Below are 13017 nucleotides of genomic sequence, written 5' to 3'. Positions count from 1 at the left end.
GCAGGAGAATACTCTCCAACTAATGGATTCCTGCTCCTTTTTGTGTGTGTGTGTGTATCAGTGTGGGGGGTTTCTGCAAAGAGGGGTGGTGGTCGTGGTGGTGGGGAGCCGAGCTTTTATTTTAAGAAACTGTTAGGGTAGGGAGTGTGTCATACTTGACAAATGGAACAAACGCTCTTCCATTTCTTGCTTGTCCTTGCCTTAAAACAGGAATTAAGTTAACCACAGTGCTGCATGTTAATTGCATGTTTACTGGGCTAATGAAAATTACAAAAGGGTTTTGCCACCTCGATCGGTGATGAAAAAGTATGAAGGCGATTGTCATTGCAGCCTTCGGGGAGGGCCCGGGGGGTGGGGGGGAAGGACCGGCCACGAACAATATTGATCAGAAGAAGGATAAATCTTTTAACTGCTTGTTAATACCATAAATATGGTCTACACAAGTTTCCACTCTTGTTAAGTCTAATCAGTACATGGAAGATGGAGACATAGCCCACTTGAATGAATTTTTATTATTGCCAGAGGGGTACTTGCATCTGTGGGCTCCCTCCCCTCCTCAATTTGAGCACCCCCTCGCCCCCCCTTCCAAAATCCCCCCTTGCAGGGGAGGATCGTGAAGGTGTGCAGAAAGCACAGGAGACAAATCCAAGCTTTTTGTCCTTTCTTCATTTTTCCAAATGCTCCTTTTAATATATATATTTTTTTTTGTAAAGCTGAACGGGTCATGGCGGGGAAAGCCTAAAGGGGGGGACACCCCTGCCCGACCATCCCCCCCAGTCCCCCCTTTTATTCTTGAGATCTCTGAATGGAAGGCTGACCCAGTAATTCAGTTTGATGATAACCATTTTCATGCTTGAAAACAATCTGCCAAATTAAACCTAAATGGAAAGAGCAGTGGGAAAGGTAGCGAGAGCAGGGCGTTTTGAAATCCCCCCCACCTCTCCGAAAGGGATTATTTGGCCAAAGGAGGAGGGAAAGGCAATTAAATAGACTAAAGATGATTTAAATCCCAACCAAAAATAATTCCAGGGAGAAGTTTGCCCCCTCCGGTGTTGCCCAGCCCTGGATTTGAAAACTTTGGCCCAACTTGTGGCAATAGCTACAACTTTGCTCCGCAGGGGTCAGAGGTGAGGGCTATTTTAACCCTAAAAGCCTGCGAGTGACCAAGGTTGCGGCTGGGCTCGCAGCACTAATAGCCATAATTACCTCCTCCCCTTCCAGGGACATTCCTCGCAGCAGCAGTGTTAGACGCCGAATTGAAGAAAATCCTGGAGTTGAACATATCTTCGGGGGTAAATAACAGCAATATGAAGGAATTTCAGAGCTCTCCCTTTCGCTTGGGGGGATTGAAGCTCTGAAGCTCATTTTTCCTTTTTTTTTTTTTCTTTCTCCCCTCTTTTTTTCCTTTTTTCCTCCTTCCCCCCCCCTCCCCCCCCGCCTTGCCAGCATTCCCAAGGCGCTGGGTCTTTGTCTTAGAAGGAATGGAGTGTCTGAATGGTGTGAAAGGGACAGAGAGGGTTGCTTCAAATCGATTTTACTTGTCCTCTCTGTCTTTTCGGATCAACGCCCTTCAATGGACACATAGGTGCTCTTTCAACCAAAAACTTGTGCAACATTTTCTGCCTGTATTGGTGCTAAATACAATAAATGCTGGGCAGATTTTTTTTTCTTTCTTTCCAAAGCAGAAAGCACCCTAATTAAATTGTTTTATATGGACAGTCAAGACAGACCAATTAAGTATGCATTAGTATAAAGATATATTCGAGAGATAAGCGCTCTATAGGAGCCCTGTCTAGGCAAGGTGTGGAAAGTGTCCTCTCGAAGAGAGCCTGTGAGCAGGGTTTCATATGGATTTTTCCCCTCCATTGCCTCCTATACTCGAGTAACGGGCTGAATAAGTTAGAGAAAAGCCATTAGTGAAAGTGGTTTCTAAACAAAGTTAACAGGTGGATGTAGCTGGTTTTACATTTGAATAACAGTCGCACATCTGTAATACACAGCCCTGGATTTATGCGGCGCCTGTGCAGGCAATGTCCATTTGCAGAGATGAACGCCTCCGACCCAGAGCTGAGGTGCAAAGGCACACGCACGGGGATAAAATAAATATCTGGGCACCTCTGTGGGCTGCAGGGCATGGTGCGAGCGAGCACACAGAGGCGATGCAGAGATCACTGCGTGGCCATTGTGTGGAGGCGCCCAGGCTGCATCAGACAGGCACCACTGCTGCCTCGGACACCAAGGCGGGCGCAGCAGCTCCTGGGGTGTTCCAAGGGGAGGCATTGGCTTTGCCAGCAGTGAAAGAGCACATCAGGATAAAGCACACACGCATCCACACGCGAACTTCTCCTGCTGCCCATTTTATCACTCTGGGAAAGCTCTCGTTATGGTTAACCACAGGAAACGTGCTTTAAAGCTCTTCTCCATTATTATTATTATTATTATTTTCCTTCACTGCAGCTTTTCCATGTCGTTCAAAAAAAAAAAAAAAAAAAAAAAAAAAAAAAAAAAAAAAAAAAAAAACAAAAAAAACACCACCCCAAACCAAAAAACCCCAGACAAACAAACAAACCAACAAACCACTGAGCCCCCAGCAGCCCTGCCCCAGCCTGCTCCTGGGGCAGCAGAGCCGCGGGATGCGGTGAGGAGGAGGAGGGAGGCGGGCTGGAAGTTGCTGGGGCACCCTCCATCCCTGGGCACACCGTTGGCACCGGCTGGGGCTGAGCTGTGCCCGGGGGTGCTGCAGGGTGGCTGCGAGCGGGGAATCGCCCTCTCAGAGCCGTGACACCGCAGCGCAGAGAGCGGCCGGGCTTTTCCTGCAGGGGAACAAGGGGAACAGAGGTTCAGGGGTGCAGAGCTGCCCGCTCTGATCCCCGTTTTCCAGCAGCGCCCTGCGTGTGCCAGCCCATGCCAGGGATGTGGGAGACGGGGATGAAGAAGCCATTCCTCGCTTAGGTGCTTTAATGGCACGGTAAACAGGTTAGAAACAGACGGGTTTAAAGACTCGGTTTTGCTTTATTGGTCACCTTCGAGGATAAATCATAACAGACAGTATGGGGGGCAAAGGATTCATCTAAAGGAGATCTCAGCAAGTCACTACCCGGACAATAGTCCGCCTCCTGTTGGGTTGCGTATTGATCAGGAGAGGAGCTGAGGATGTCGCCACACTAAATATTTACTGATCACACACAAATAGCCGCGACTTGAACGATTTTCTCCTGTGAGGAGAGCAGAGAGAGAAGGGTAAATCATTTTATTAGTGTGTATAAAGCAAAGAGCACACTCTGGCTTGGAGTGTTTTAAAATGTGTCTTCAGCTGGATGAAAAGAGTTAGGGAAATCGATATGGAGTGATTAGACGAACCAGTCGTGTCAAAGAGAGAGGCTGTGAATTTCATGGATTTGGTTATACCGGGAGGGGGAAAATATACCGAAAGATTAAAGGGAGGAACCCATTGTAGCAGAGCCAATGAAAAAATAATATCTAATCAGAGCCGGCAAAGGTAGGGACGGGATAAGACCCACATTTCTAAAGAATCACATCAGCTGGAGAGGGATCAGGGACACAGATGAAAGAGGCGAACGGGGGGAGAGCTGGAGAGTAGGAGCCTAGAAATGCTACAGAGCAAATCCAGGAGAGGCAGAGAAAAGTCGCCTCTGTGGAGCAAAGCTGAGATACCACGAAAATGGGGACAAAAGGCTCAGGAGCGAGGGAGAAGGGCTGCAGTGATCGGGCGCCTGCCTGCCTTGGAGGTGAAGTTGAGGGGTGCCCAGCCCGTGTACCCACAGGCAGAGAGGGCTCTGACAGCACATCCAGCTCCCATCCGAGGGGTTTCAGCCCTTCTCCTACAAGTTTGTCCTCCCCTCTCCTTCCCGCCCCCCTCCCTCCCCACAAGCAAATGTGGTGAGTAAAATGGATTTTAGCGTTTAACCACCTCATTTTATCCACGTAATGACAAGGCTCGTAATATGTAATCTACAGATTACTGCCATTCGAGGGTGACCACAAGTGGCATAGGAAAAAAAAAATTAAAAAAATTAAAAATTTCAGCATTTCTGCAAATGACAAAAGGCTAAAACCAGCTCTTGCTTTAAGTATTGAAGTTGGGGAGTTGCTGCTGCGGGATTTTATCGGCTGTAGGGAGCAATTTAGCCGTGGCTCAGGTACAGCCCTGGGGTGTCTCGGCGGATTAAAGAAAACTTTGCTGGACACAAGCAAATATCTGAGTGCCAAAGGGCAGAAAGCTGGGACTAGGGCAGGGCTCTGCCATGCCACATTGAAATACGTTCTGGGGGGATGCTCGGGATTATGATTATAATTTTTTTGCCTCGAATCCGCGATGTTTGGCCCGTGTTCACATGCTACCTTCTCCCCGCGTGTTTTTCTTTAGCAGAAAATAGGATGCGACTGCAGAGAACTAAGCCAAAGCAGCGAGAGAAAGTTTGTACCGCACTTTAAATGATGCTGATTGCTGGGAGGGAGGAAAGGCATCTCAAGCTAGGAACCGAGGAGTAAAACTGATGTGAAAACAGCTTTTCACTTCTCCTCCAAGTGCTAATTTTGCTACTGTAAACAAACACTGAAGTTAGAAACAGCTGCAAATAGCCTGCCGGGCACCCAGGGCTCAGGGACCGGAGGGGGGTGACTTTTGTTCATCTCCCGGGTTGAATTTTCCCCCAGCTTTGCTATTTTTTGACCCCGAAATCAGGGGCTGGTGGTGATTTCAGCTGTGGGGAAGGGACAGAAAGCTGGGCACACTATGAACGTTTCAGGCGAGCCCATGGAGCGCAGGCAGCTCGGCTGGATCTGTAATGCAACAGGAAACCTCGGGACAGACCCAGCCTAATTAACAGTTTTCCATAGCTGAAGCGATTTTTAAGAATCCCAGTGGATTAGCCCAATATGTTCAGGTGTGAGGCTACGAGGGCCTATAACTCCTTTCACTATAATCTTATAACCTCCTTACCTAATTCCTTAGATTGCAGATAGGAAGAGTCTGACCCTGGAGGTCGCAAAGAGCTGGGTTTCATTAACCCTTCCGTGCCCGGCGCCGCTCCAAGGTTAACTGCGCGGGGCTGTGAGCGAGGGAGGGCGGCCGGGAGAAAGGGATTTGCGAGAGGGGTCGATCCGCCGGCAGGGCAAAGCTTAAAAATCATTTCTGCTCCCTTCATTCTCTCCCTGCAGCCAAAGGAAATATGGAAATAGGGAACTTTTCTCTTTCCTATGCATCCGGAGACGTATAAATATATAAATATATGGATATTTGTGAGACAATTCATCCCCTTCACACCATTTCAGTATTATTTATTATTTAATTTTTTTTTTTCCTAAACGTGGAGGGAATGAAAGATTCTAGAACCATCAGCAAAAAGCAAAGCAATCTCCATCTTTAGGACCAGCACCAATCTCTTGAGCTTCTTGTCCACAGTAGAGCTGTAATCTTTAAAGGAAAAAAAAAAAATCTAGAAAAGCTTCTGAGACTATATTTGCCTGGGAACACACCTGGTTTATATTTTAATAGGTAGTTACATTGTATTGATTCAGGGTACATCATTGATGTTGAAAGTTAATAACTCTCAAATTATATCTATCTGCCTACATACATAATTGCATACACAGTGTAACACTGGAGGAATTTGCATTTTGCAGCACATTCTTTGTTCTTAAATCTTTTAACACACTGAGTTGTTCCTTTGAAGAAAATGTTATTGAACCACATGTTTAAGGAAAAGATGCTTCTAAACTATATGTTTAAGCAATGAAATTGTTGAGTGAAATACAGATTTCTTTGTATGTCACACAAACCTTACCACACGCCAGTCTTAACCTACACATCGAACTGCCTTTTTTTTTCTTTTTCTTTTTTTTTTTTTTCTCCCCTCCCAGTTAGAAGGCAGAAATATGTGAACTGCTGAGAGAGGTGGGTACTTTTTGGTAAGTATGTTTAGATATGATCTTCAGATACATTTATTGTACTTTCAAATTCTTGGGATACTAATTGAGCTAGCAAACAATATCCCAGCTGAATGTCTCAGCTTCTTCCCTATTTAACAGGCTTTAATGTAGAAGTATATTGTAGCCATCCTTCTACCAAACAATGTGGCTGAGGAGTCAGCAAAAAATGAAAAAAACATGTTAAAACCAAATTATAATTGCTGCCTTATATCTGACTCTTCTTCCTTTCCGCAGTCCTAATGAACTCTTTAAAGTTTTATTTATTTATTTTTTTATTTCTGACTGACAGATCAAAAATAATTAGCAGAATCAGAAGCAGCCGGGAAGCTTGAAATAATGTGTCTAAATATTTCATATTGCTACTTATAATACCAGCCCTTCAGCTGTAAAAAGGAACCATTCCCTATTTATTCTGTGGTGGTTTATAAATACAGAAGGATAGATTCTTTTTTTTTCCCAGGGCCTGTCTCAACGATGCCATAAATAGAGATTGAGCTATCAGGAGGGAAGAAAAAAAAAAAAGAGAAAGAATAAAATAAAAGCAAAACCCTGGACAGGAATAGAGACAGACAGATAAATATATAACTGCATCTGAACAATGTTACGTAGCACGTTAGGAGTTGGTAAAAAAAAAAATTAAAGCTATCGCATACTTATAACCTCATAATTAAAATACATTCTTATCTCTCTCCTCTGAAAGGTTGCAGCTTTCTTGGAAGTATTTTGAGTGCATATTTTAAACTCCATGTCTCGAACTGAATTAAGATGAGCTGTTTTGCCCAAGAGTAAAACCTTTGTTTACAATTTAATATTTAACTTTCAGCTGCCTACCCATCGCCATATCATTTTCTTTAGATTTTACCTCTTTACAGTTGCAGGCTTTATTTAAAATGATGTTAGCTGATATCAAATCCTAATTTCTTATCATAAGGAAATGAGTCTATATAATCCAAAACAGTCCCCCTGGTCTGATCGAGGTAAATTGGATGAGAATCTTTCACATTCAAAGGGTTAAAGCTAAACCGAAAACTTTAAATCAAAGAGATACCTGCAAACAGTGAAAAATGGTACATCTGCTCTCTCTTGACAAGCTTGCATTATATCATATGTAAGGAAGCCCAAATTTTTGAATCTAAGACCAGTTTTAGTTTTTAATAGGAAATAATTACATGGAACTTTATTTCCAGAGAGAATGTCCCTTCCAGCTACAGTGTTTTGCTTTGATCTAAGTATTAACTGGTAATAAAATAACCATATTTTGGATCCTAAGCATATTGATGCTTAGAGGAATGTTATGCTTTCAATCAAATTTTAACTTTAGATTATCCGAAGGTATTCATCCCTCTTTTGTCAGAAACCAATTTGCTCTCTTACTCCTACAGCTACTCACATGTGGTTTGGTACACTTTGTTATTTTATAGTGGAATTTGCACTATTGAGGTGGAAAACTTTTAGGTGGAATGAGATCATGTTCCAGCCTGGCAATTTGGGCTGTTTCTCATACAGGTCCCCAGCCCAGCCCTTCTTTACACTTGCTGTGCCCCAGCACCATCGCTCACTCTGAGGGCGACCACCGCATCAGGATTTTGTTTTAAATATTCAGATTTTTAAAAATTTATTAATTTATTTTTTTAAACCTGGAGAATCAATCATCTGGACCCATCCTGAACAATTAACCTCCCCTTTATATTAGAGCCCCAAGTGCAGTACTTCATAAAGACATGAAAAGGACATCCCAGTCAGCAGGACCCGAGCCCAGGCTTGTCACAGAGTATAAAAGGAGAGAGAAGGGGAGTTTTTATCTCTTTGCCCCGCCAATTCTTAATAGTTCTAAGTTTCAGTGTGACAATAAAACAGTTTTGATAACATAGCTCATGGGTTTCTCTGCCACATAAAGTTTTCTTAATAATAAAAAAAGAAGAAACTTTATCCCTGCTAAATTAAAATAGGGCAGATGTTGGATATGGTTCATATTAGCCAGCCTTTCACCCCTTTGCCCCTGGCACTAAAGTTCTGACTTTTTCTTTCTACTATGTCTGTTTCTAACTGAAAGGTATTATTCCTGCCCTGGCTCTCTTCTTCTATTTATTTTTTCAGTGTCTAAAATTAAACCTATTCATTTAGTAATATACATTCTATTTCACATTGCTAAACCTGGCCAGAGAGGAGAAACGCTTTCCAAAAAAGTGATGCACCACTGACCTTAAAAGAAAACATGAAGCAGGGAAAGCTGTTCTTAAAAGGTTTATTTCTAGAGAATTTTGTAGCTCTGTTGACATTATAGGGATAATGGCTGTATTGCAATGGGCTTTCAAGGCCCAAGAGGTTTATGTTTTCTTCTGACCATAAGTCTAATAAAATTTTAAAGGTGCACAAAGTCTCATCACTTTAGATATTTAAAACTAGTTTGAAAAATCTCTTGGGAAACATATATTATAGTGGCTAGCCCCACTGAGAAAGCAGGGGATAGACAAAAAAATACCCTGAGTCCAAACCCAAATAAACCCCCCCAGTTTTTTTCATGCTAGCTCTATGAAAATCCTGCCTATTAAACTCCCAAGGATAGTGCAGCTATTTTCTGCAGGGCTCTGCAGATAGAATTTATTGTCCATTTGGAATGATCAAGTTTAGGCTAATAAAAGGCCCTCTGTAAGCAGAAATGCCCAAGTTGATGTTTGGCAGAGTTTTCAATGGTGGAGTTTATACAGGACGGGGGCTCTGCACTATTTGAAATAACTCCCATCCCAGCAGCTGAAGATGATCAGACGCACAAGCAAACCTTAGCAGGCAGTGACTGAAGGTTAATCAGCGCTGCTTTCTGAGCTGGCTGCTTGAAAGCAGGAAAAAGTGAAAGCTGCTTTCTCTAGCCCTTCCCTATGCTAAGGTGCTGCTAACTTTTATGATTTTTTCCCCCCCTTCCTCTTTTACTATCTGTCTTTGTGCCTGAGGGCCAGTGAAAGAACACTGCAGATTCTAGATTGCTTTCAGAGTTTCCCTTTGCTGATGATGGATTACCATGTCAATTTAAACGGCATAGGATTAATTTGTTTCAATGATTTCTCTTTAGGCTGAATGCCAGTCTTTTTTTTTTTCTATCTCTCTCCTTGCTCTTCAGAAAAAATAATAACAATAATAATAATAATAATAAATCCTTAAACCCCCCCAAACACTTTTGAGATCCCATGTTAAAAAGACAATAATAGAAATAGACAAGTTAGGTGTAATGTTGCAACACAGTTGTAGGTTTCAGTGTTTTTATCTCGTTCTAAGGGGCTGCAGCATACAGTCAGTCACATTAAAATGAAATTGGATCCAACGTTTATTCAATAAATACTTGTCTTGTAGGTAATCCAGAACAGAGTGCTTTTGACACATAAGGACTTAATTTGTCTTGGATAACAAGTTATTAATATGGCACATTTAAACTTGCCACCTACAATAAGGTCATTTAGATCTATAATACGACTCACGAGAGAACTTCATAAAGCCAGAAGCAAAGTTTGAGGCTGCCTCTGCGGCGCGGAGCAGACGCACGGCTCACGGTTTGCTCTTTTCAGAAGAAAGTTCAGAGCAAGTAGGAGCCACCCAAACCCAAATGGTGTGCATCTGCTCCTCTTTGAAAGGCAAAACGTAAATGGAGTAAGGAGGGGAGAGAGAGGGAAAAAAAAAAAAAAAAAAAAAAAAGAGGAACCCAAACACACATTTTTGAATGAGTAAGCTTTAAAGCTGTGCTGCGTCTGCTCGCAAACTCATCGCAGCTTTGAAAGTGAAAAAACAACATTTTGTTCAGAGTGGAAATTCGCCTGCATTTGCACCCTACCTCTTCCATGTGCTTCGCAATTTACTCGCTTTTAATAATAAGCGAGGAAGTTGGAGCATAATCCACCCATAAATGTTATTGCTGTAATTTGACTGCTCTGTGTTTGTTCATGCATTAGTTGTATATGTAAAGCGAAGTGGGGATGGATGGTGGGGATCCCCGTGCAGCACGAACAAACAGAGCTCTTTGGGATTTCAACACCCAAACATCCTGCAATTGTTTTGAGTTCTGGTTTCAGACCTGTCCTAACCCTGTGGTGCCTGCAAGAGGTGCATCAGGAGGGGAATATTGTGGGAATGCTGCTCGGGACGTGTTTGGTGAGTGGCAATTCAGTCTCCACGCTGTGTCCCTGAGCTTTGTTATTCTGCTTTTCTGTGCTAAGCTCCTGGTTGCTCTTGCCCTGGCAGATTCTGTCTCTTTAAGTAACTAAATCTCATTTTTAAGCTATTCCTGGGAAAAGGATGTTACACATGAGTAGAAAAATGCAGGCAAGAAAGGCTAATTGAATGAAAAGAGAGAATTAGGTTAAAAATAGAGTACAATCTAGTATCACATTTTCACAAGTGTAACCTGAAATGAAGGTGTCTCCAAGTCCCCAGTGATGCCAGAGTGTTTAGATGTTGGGCACAGATGGAGACACCTATTGAAATGTGTCTGAAGAAGATTAATAGGACTTGTCAGTGTTGGGAAAGCACTGCTTTGCTGTAAATTTCTACTAGCACAAGATGAATTACCGATGAATGCTCAGTTATCAACCCCATCACTATCATTGGACACTAAATCAAATTGAGCAGTTATCTACAATCAGAAAATTTCTTTTAAAAGTAGGCATACACCTTTAGGCTTAAACTCTTTAATAAGACAATATCCTCGATGGTATGTGTGTGTTCACAAAAAAAGATATGATTAAAAGTTTCTATAGAAAAAGCTTCTGTTCAGAAATGAACTCCAAGTTCAGTGTGAAATCAGGGCTGTCAAACAATAGAAGATACTCAGAAAATGCTGGTTATATAATACAGAGTTCTGATGGGGGTCTGATCCAAAATGGATTTTCATGCGTGTCATTAGATTTTGGATCCATCCCTATTTATGAGAGGTTTTTTACAATCTCTGCTCTCCCCTTATTTATGGTCATGATAAACACACCCCTTCTCTCTACCTTAAAGACTGAGCATCCAAATCATACATTAATGCAAAACAGCCATCACGACTCAGGATATATGTATAATAATATTACCACCCCCTAACATATTTAGGAAATAACAACTTAATATAATGAACTATGTGATGAAAGAGTCAATGAATAATATTTTAGCTGAGAATATTTCTTTCTCTCCTTTATGAAAGGGGAAACTGTCATGAGCAAAACTACCACAAGCATTTATCAGCCCACTCCTGAAGAATATTACCTGCATTTACCATCTGATGCTGCTGATGACAATGATATTAAATAAGCACCGCATATTTTTAGTTTCTAGGATTTCTTTCCCACTCACACAGACACTGCATACTATATCCAAGGAGATTTATCATGGTGTGTTTTCCAAAGTCAATTTTTCCCTTTTTTTAGAGACAAGGGCAGTCATTTGTGTTTAGGGAGGGAGACAGGTACAGAGCCTTTATCTGATCTGCGTCCCCAGCCACCAGCACCTTCTTAATCGACGGCAGACCCCCACTCTGGAGGATCTGGCCCTGTCTGGGTTATTTCTTAGCCAGGGAATGTTTCCTTCCCTTCATCTCCTCATGTCTCACCTGCGATTCACTTTGTTTTTTGAGAAGGGAATAACGCACTGTTTACCACACAGCCCGGTTTCAAAGCCTTTGTGCGCTTCTCATCTCCAGCCAAAGCTTATTATTTACCACCCTAAAAATCCACCAGGGTAAGGGATAGCAGAAGTTATTTTCCTCGTTTTTACACCCCAATTTTCTCACAGCAAATGCCCTGCATTAGGAGCAGATCCCACTCAGATGGAAGTTATTAACTTCCAGCAGAATGGGGCGATTTCAGCCAGACACAGCCTGTGCCCTTCGAACACGGTCGCTTTGCAGCATCCCTGTGTTTATTTTTTTTCTTTGGAGGGCATGATTCTTTAAACATATTTGTTTTACACAGAGCAGCAGTTGAATCCTAACTTTTTTTTCCCCCCACAAACACGTAAAGAGAATATTAATAGAGAATATTAACAGAGGTGAGTGCAGCATGAAGCTAGTTAGGTTGTAGTAGCTGAGAAATATGAACTAGTGAACATAATCCATAAACTCCATTTGGTTACTATAATACTCCAATCTGTATTTATTACAACCCCACTCTGATGCTTATACAACTGCAATTGCTAGATTTATACACTCTAATGATTTCACAATAGGAAAAACCTGTGTCTTTATCTTTCTTTTCCTGTCCAAAATAACCCCTTCCCCATATACTTCAGGCTTCTCCGGACCTTGTCTGGGTTTAATCACAGGCTTTGGGACAAAATGTGCATTATTAAGAAGTATAAATATTTTCAGAAGCAATCAAAGGGTTGAAAGATTGATTCGGCATGTAGATTGGATTTAATTCGAAGCAGCTTTGTTCTAATGAGGACTACTGGGATACAAAGACAGCAGCCGCTTATGGCCACCAGTTGGGAACTTCCACGCGCTGCAGCAACCTGTCAAGAATTCCAAGGAACTGCCAGGTACTGAACAGAGAAGTGCTGGGGAGGATGCTGGTCTATTGTTTGCAGCCTCCTTGTGAGGCTGGGTTAAGATTTCATAAGTCTCTGTTTTACCAGAATGACAATTCAGCTTCTTGCTGCCCACAGGGACAAATCCTGCAGTCCCTTGCTTGGGGGAAACCCCTATGGACTTTGTGAGTGGCTTTGCCTTGAGGGAAAGGTGGCAAAGCTTGGCTGAGCCTCAACTCCAGCCAAGTTTGGGAGCTGTGTAGCAATTTGTCCTGCTCCCAGAGCTGGCTGCTTTCACAGTGATTTGTTCCGTTCAGTTTTGCTATCTGCACTTCTAGATGTGATGGGACCTTTTTGCATAGGGAGGTGTTTATCCCTGGGGAGAAGGACAGCTCTGTAAGGCTTGGAAGATCCTGTCCTTTTTGGGTGACCCAGCAATGTCCAACAAAACATTCTTGGGATGATGCTGAACCAGAGGGGACCCTTGGCTGCTTTCCCCTCAGACCTAGAAATCCCCAACAGCAAGATGTGAGTGTGGCCCTGGGGGGTGTCACGTCACAGGTGCTTGGTTTCCCAAAT

Source organism: Ammospiza caudacuta, chromosome 10, assembly GCF_027887145.1.
Source record: "Ammospiza caudacuta isolate bAmmCau1 chromosome 10, bAmmCau1.pri, whole genome shotgun sequence".
NCBI classification, from domain to species: domain Eukaryota; kingdom Metazoa; phylum Chordata; class Aves; order Passeriformes; family Passerellidae; genus Ammospiza; species Ammospiza caudacuta.
Note: the sequence above shows the minus strand (reverse complement) of the source record.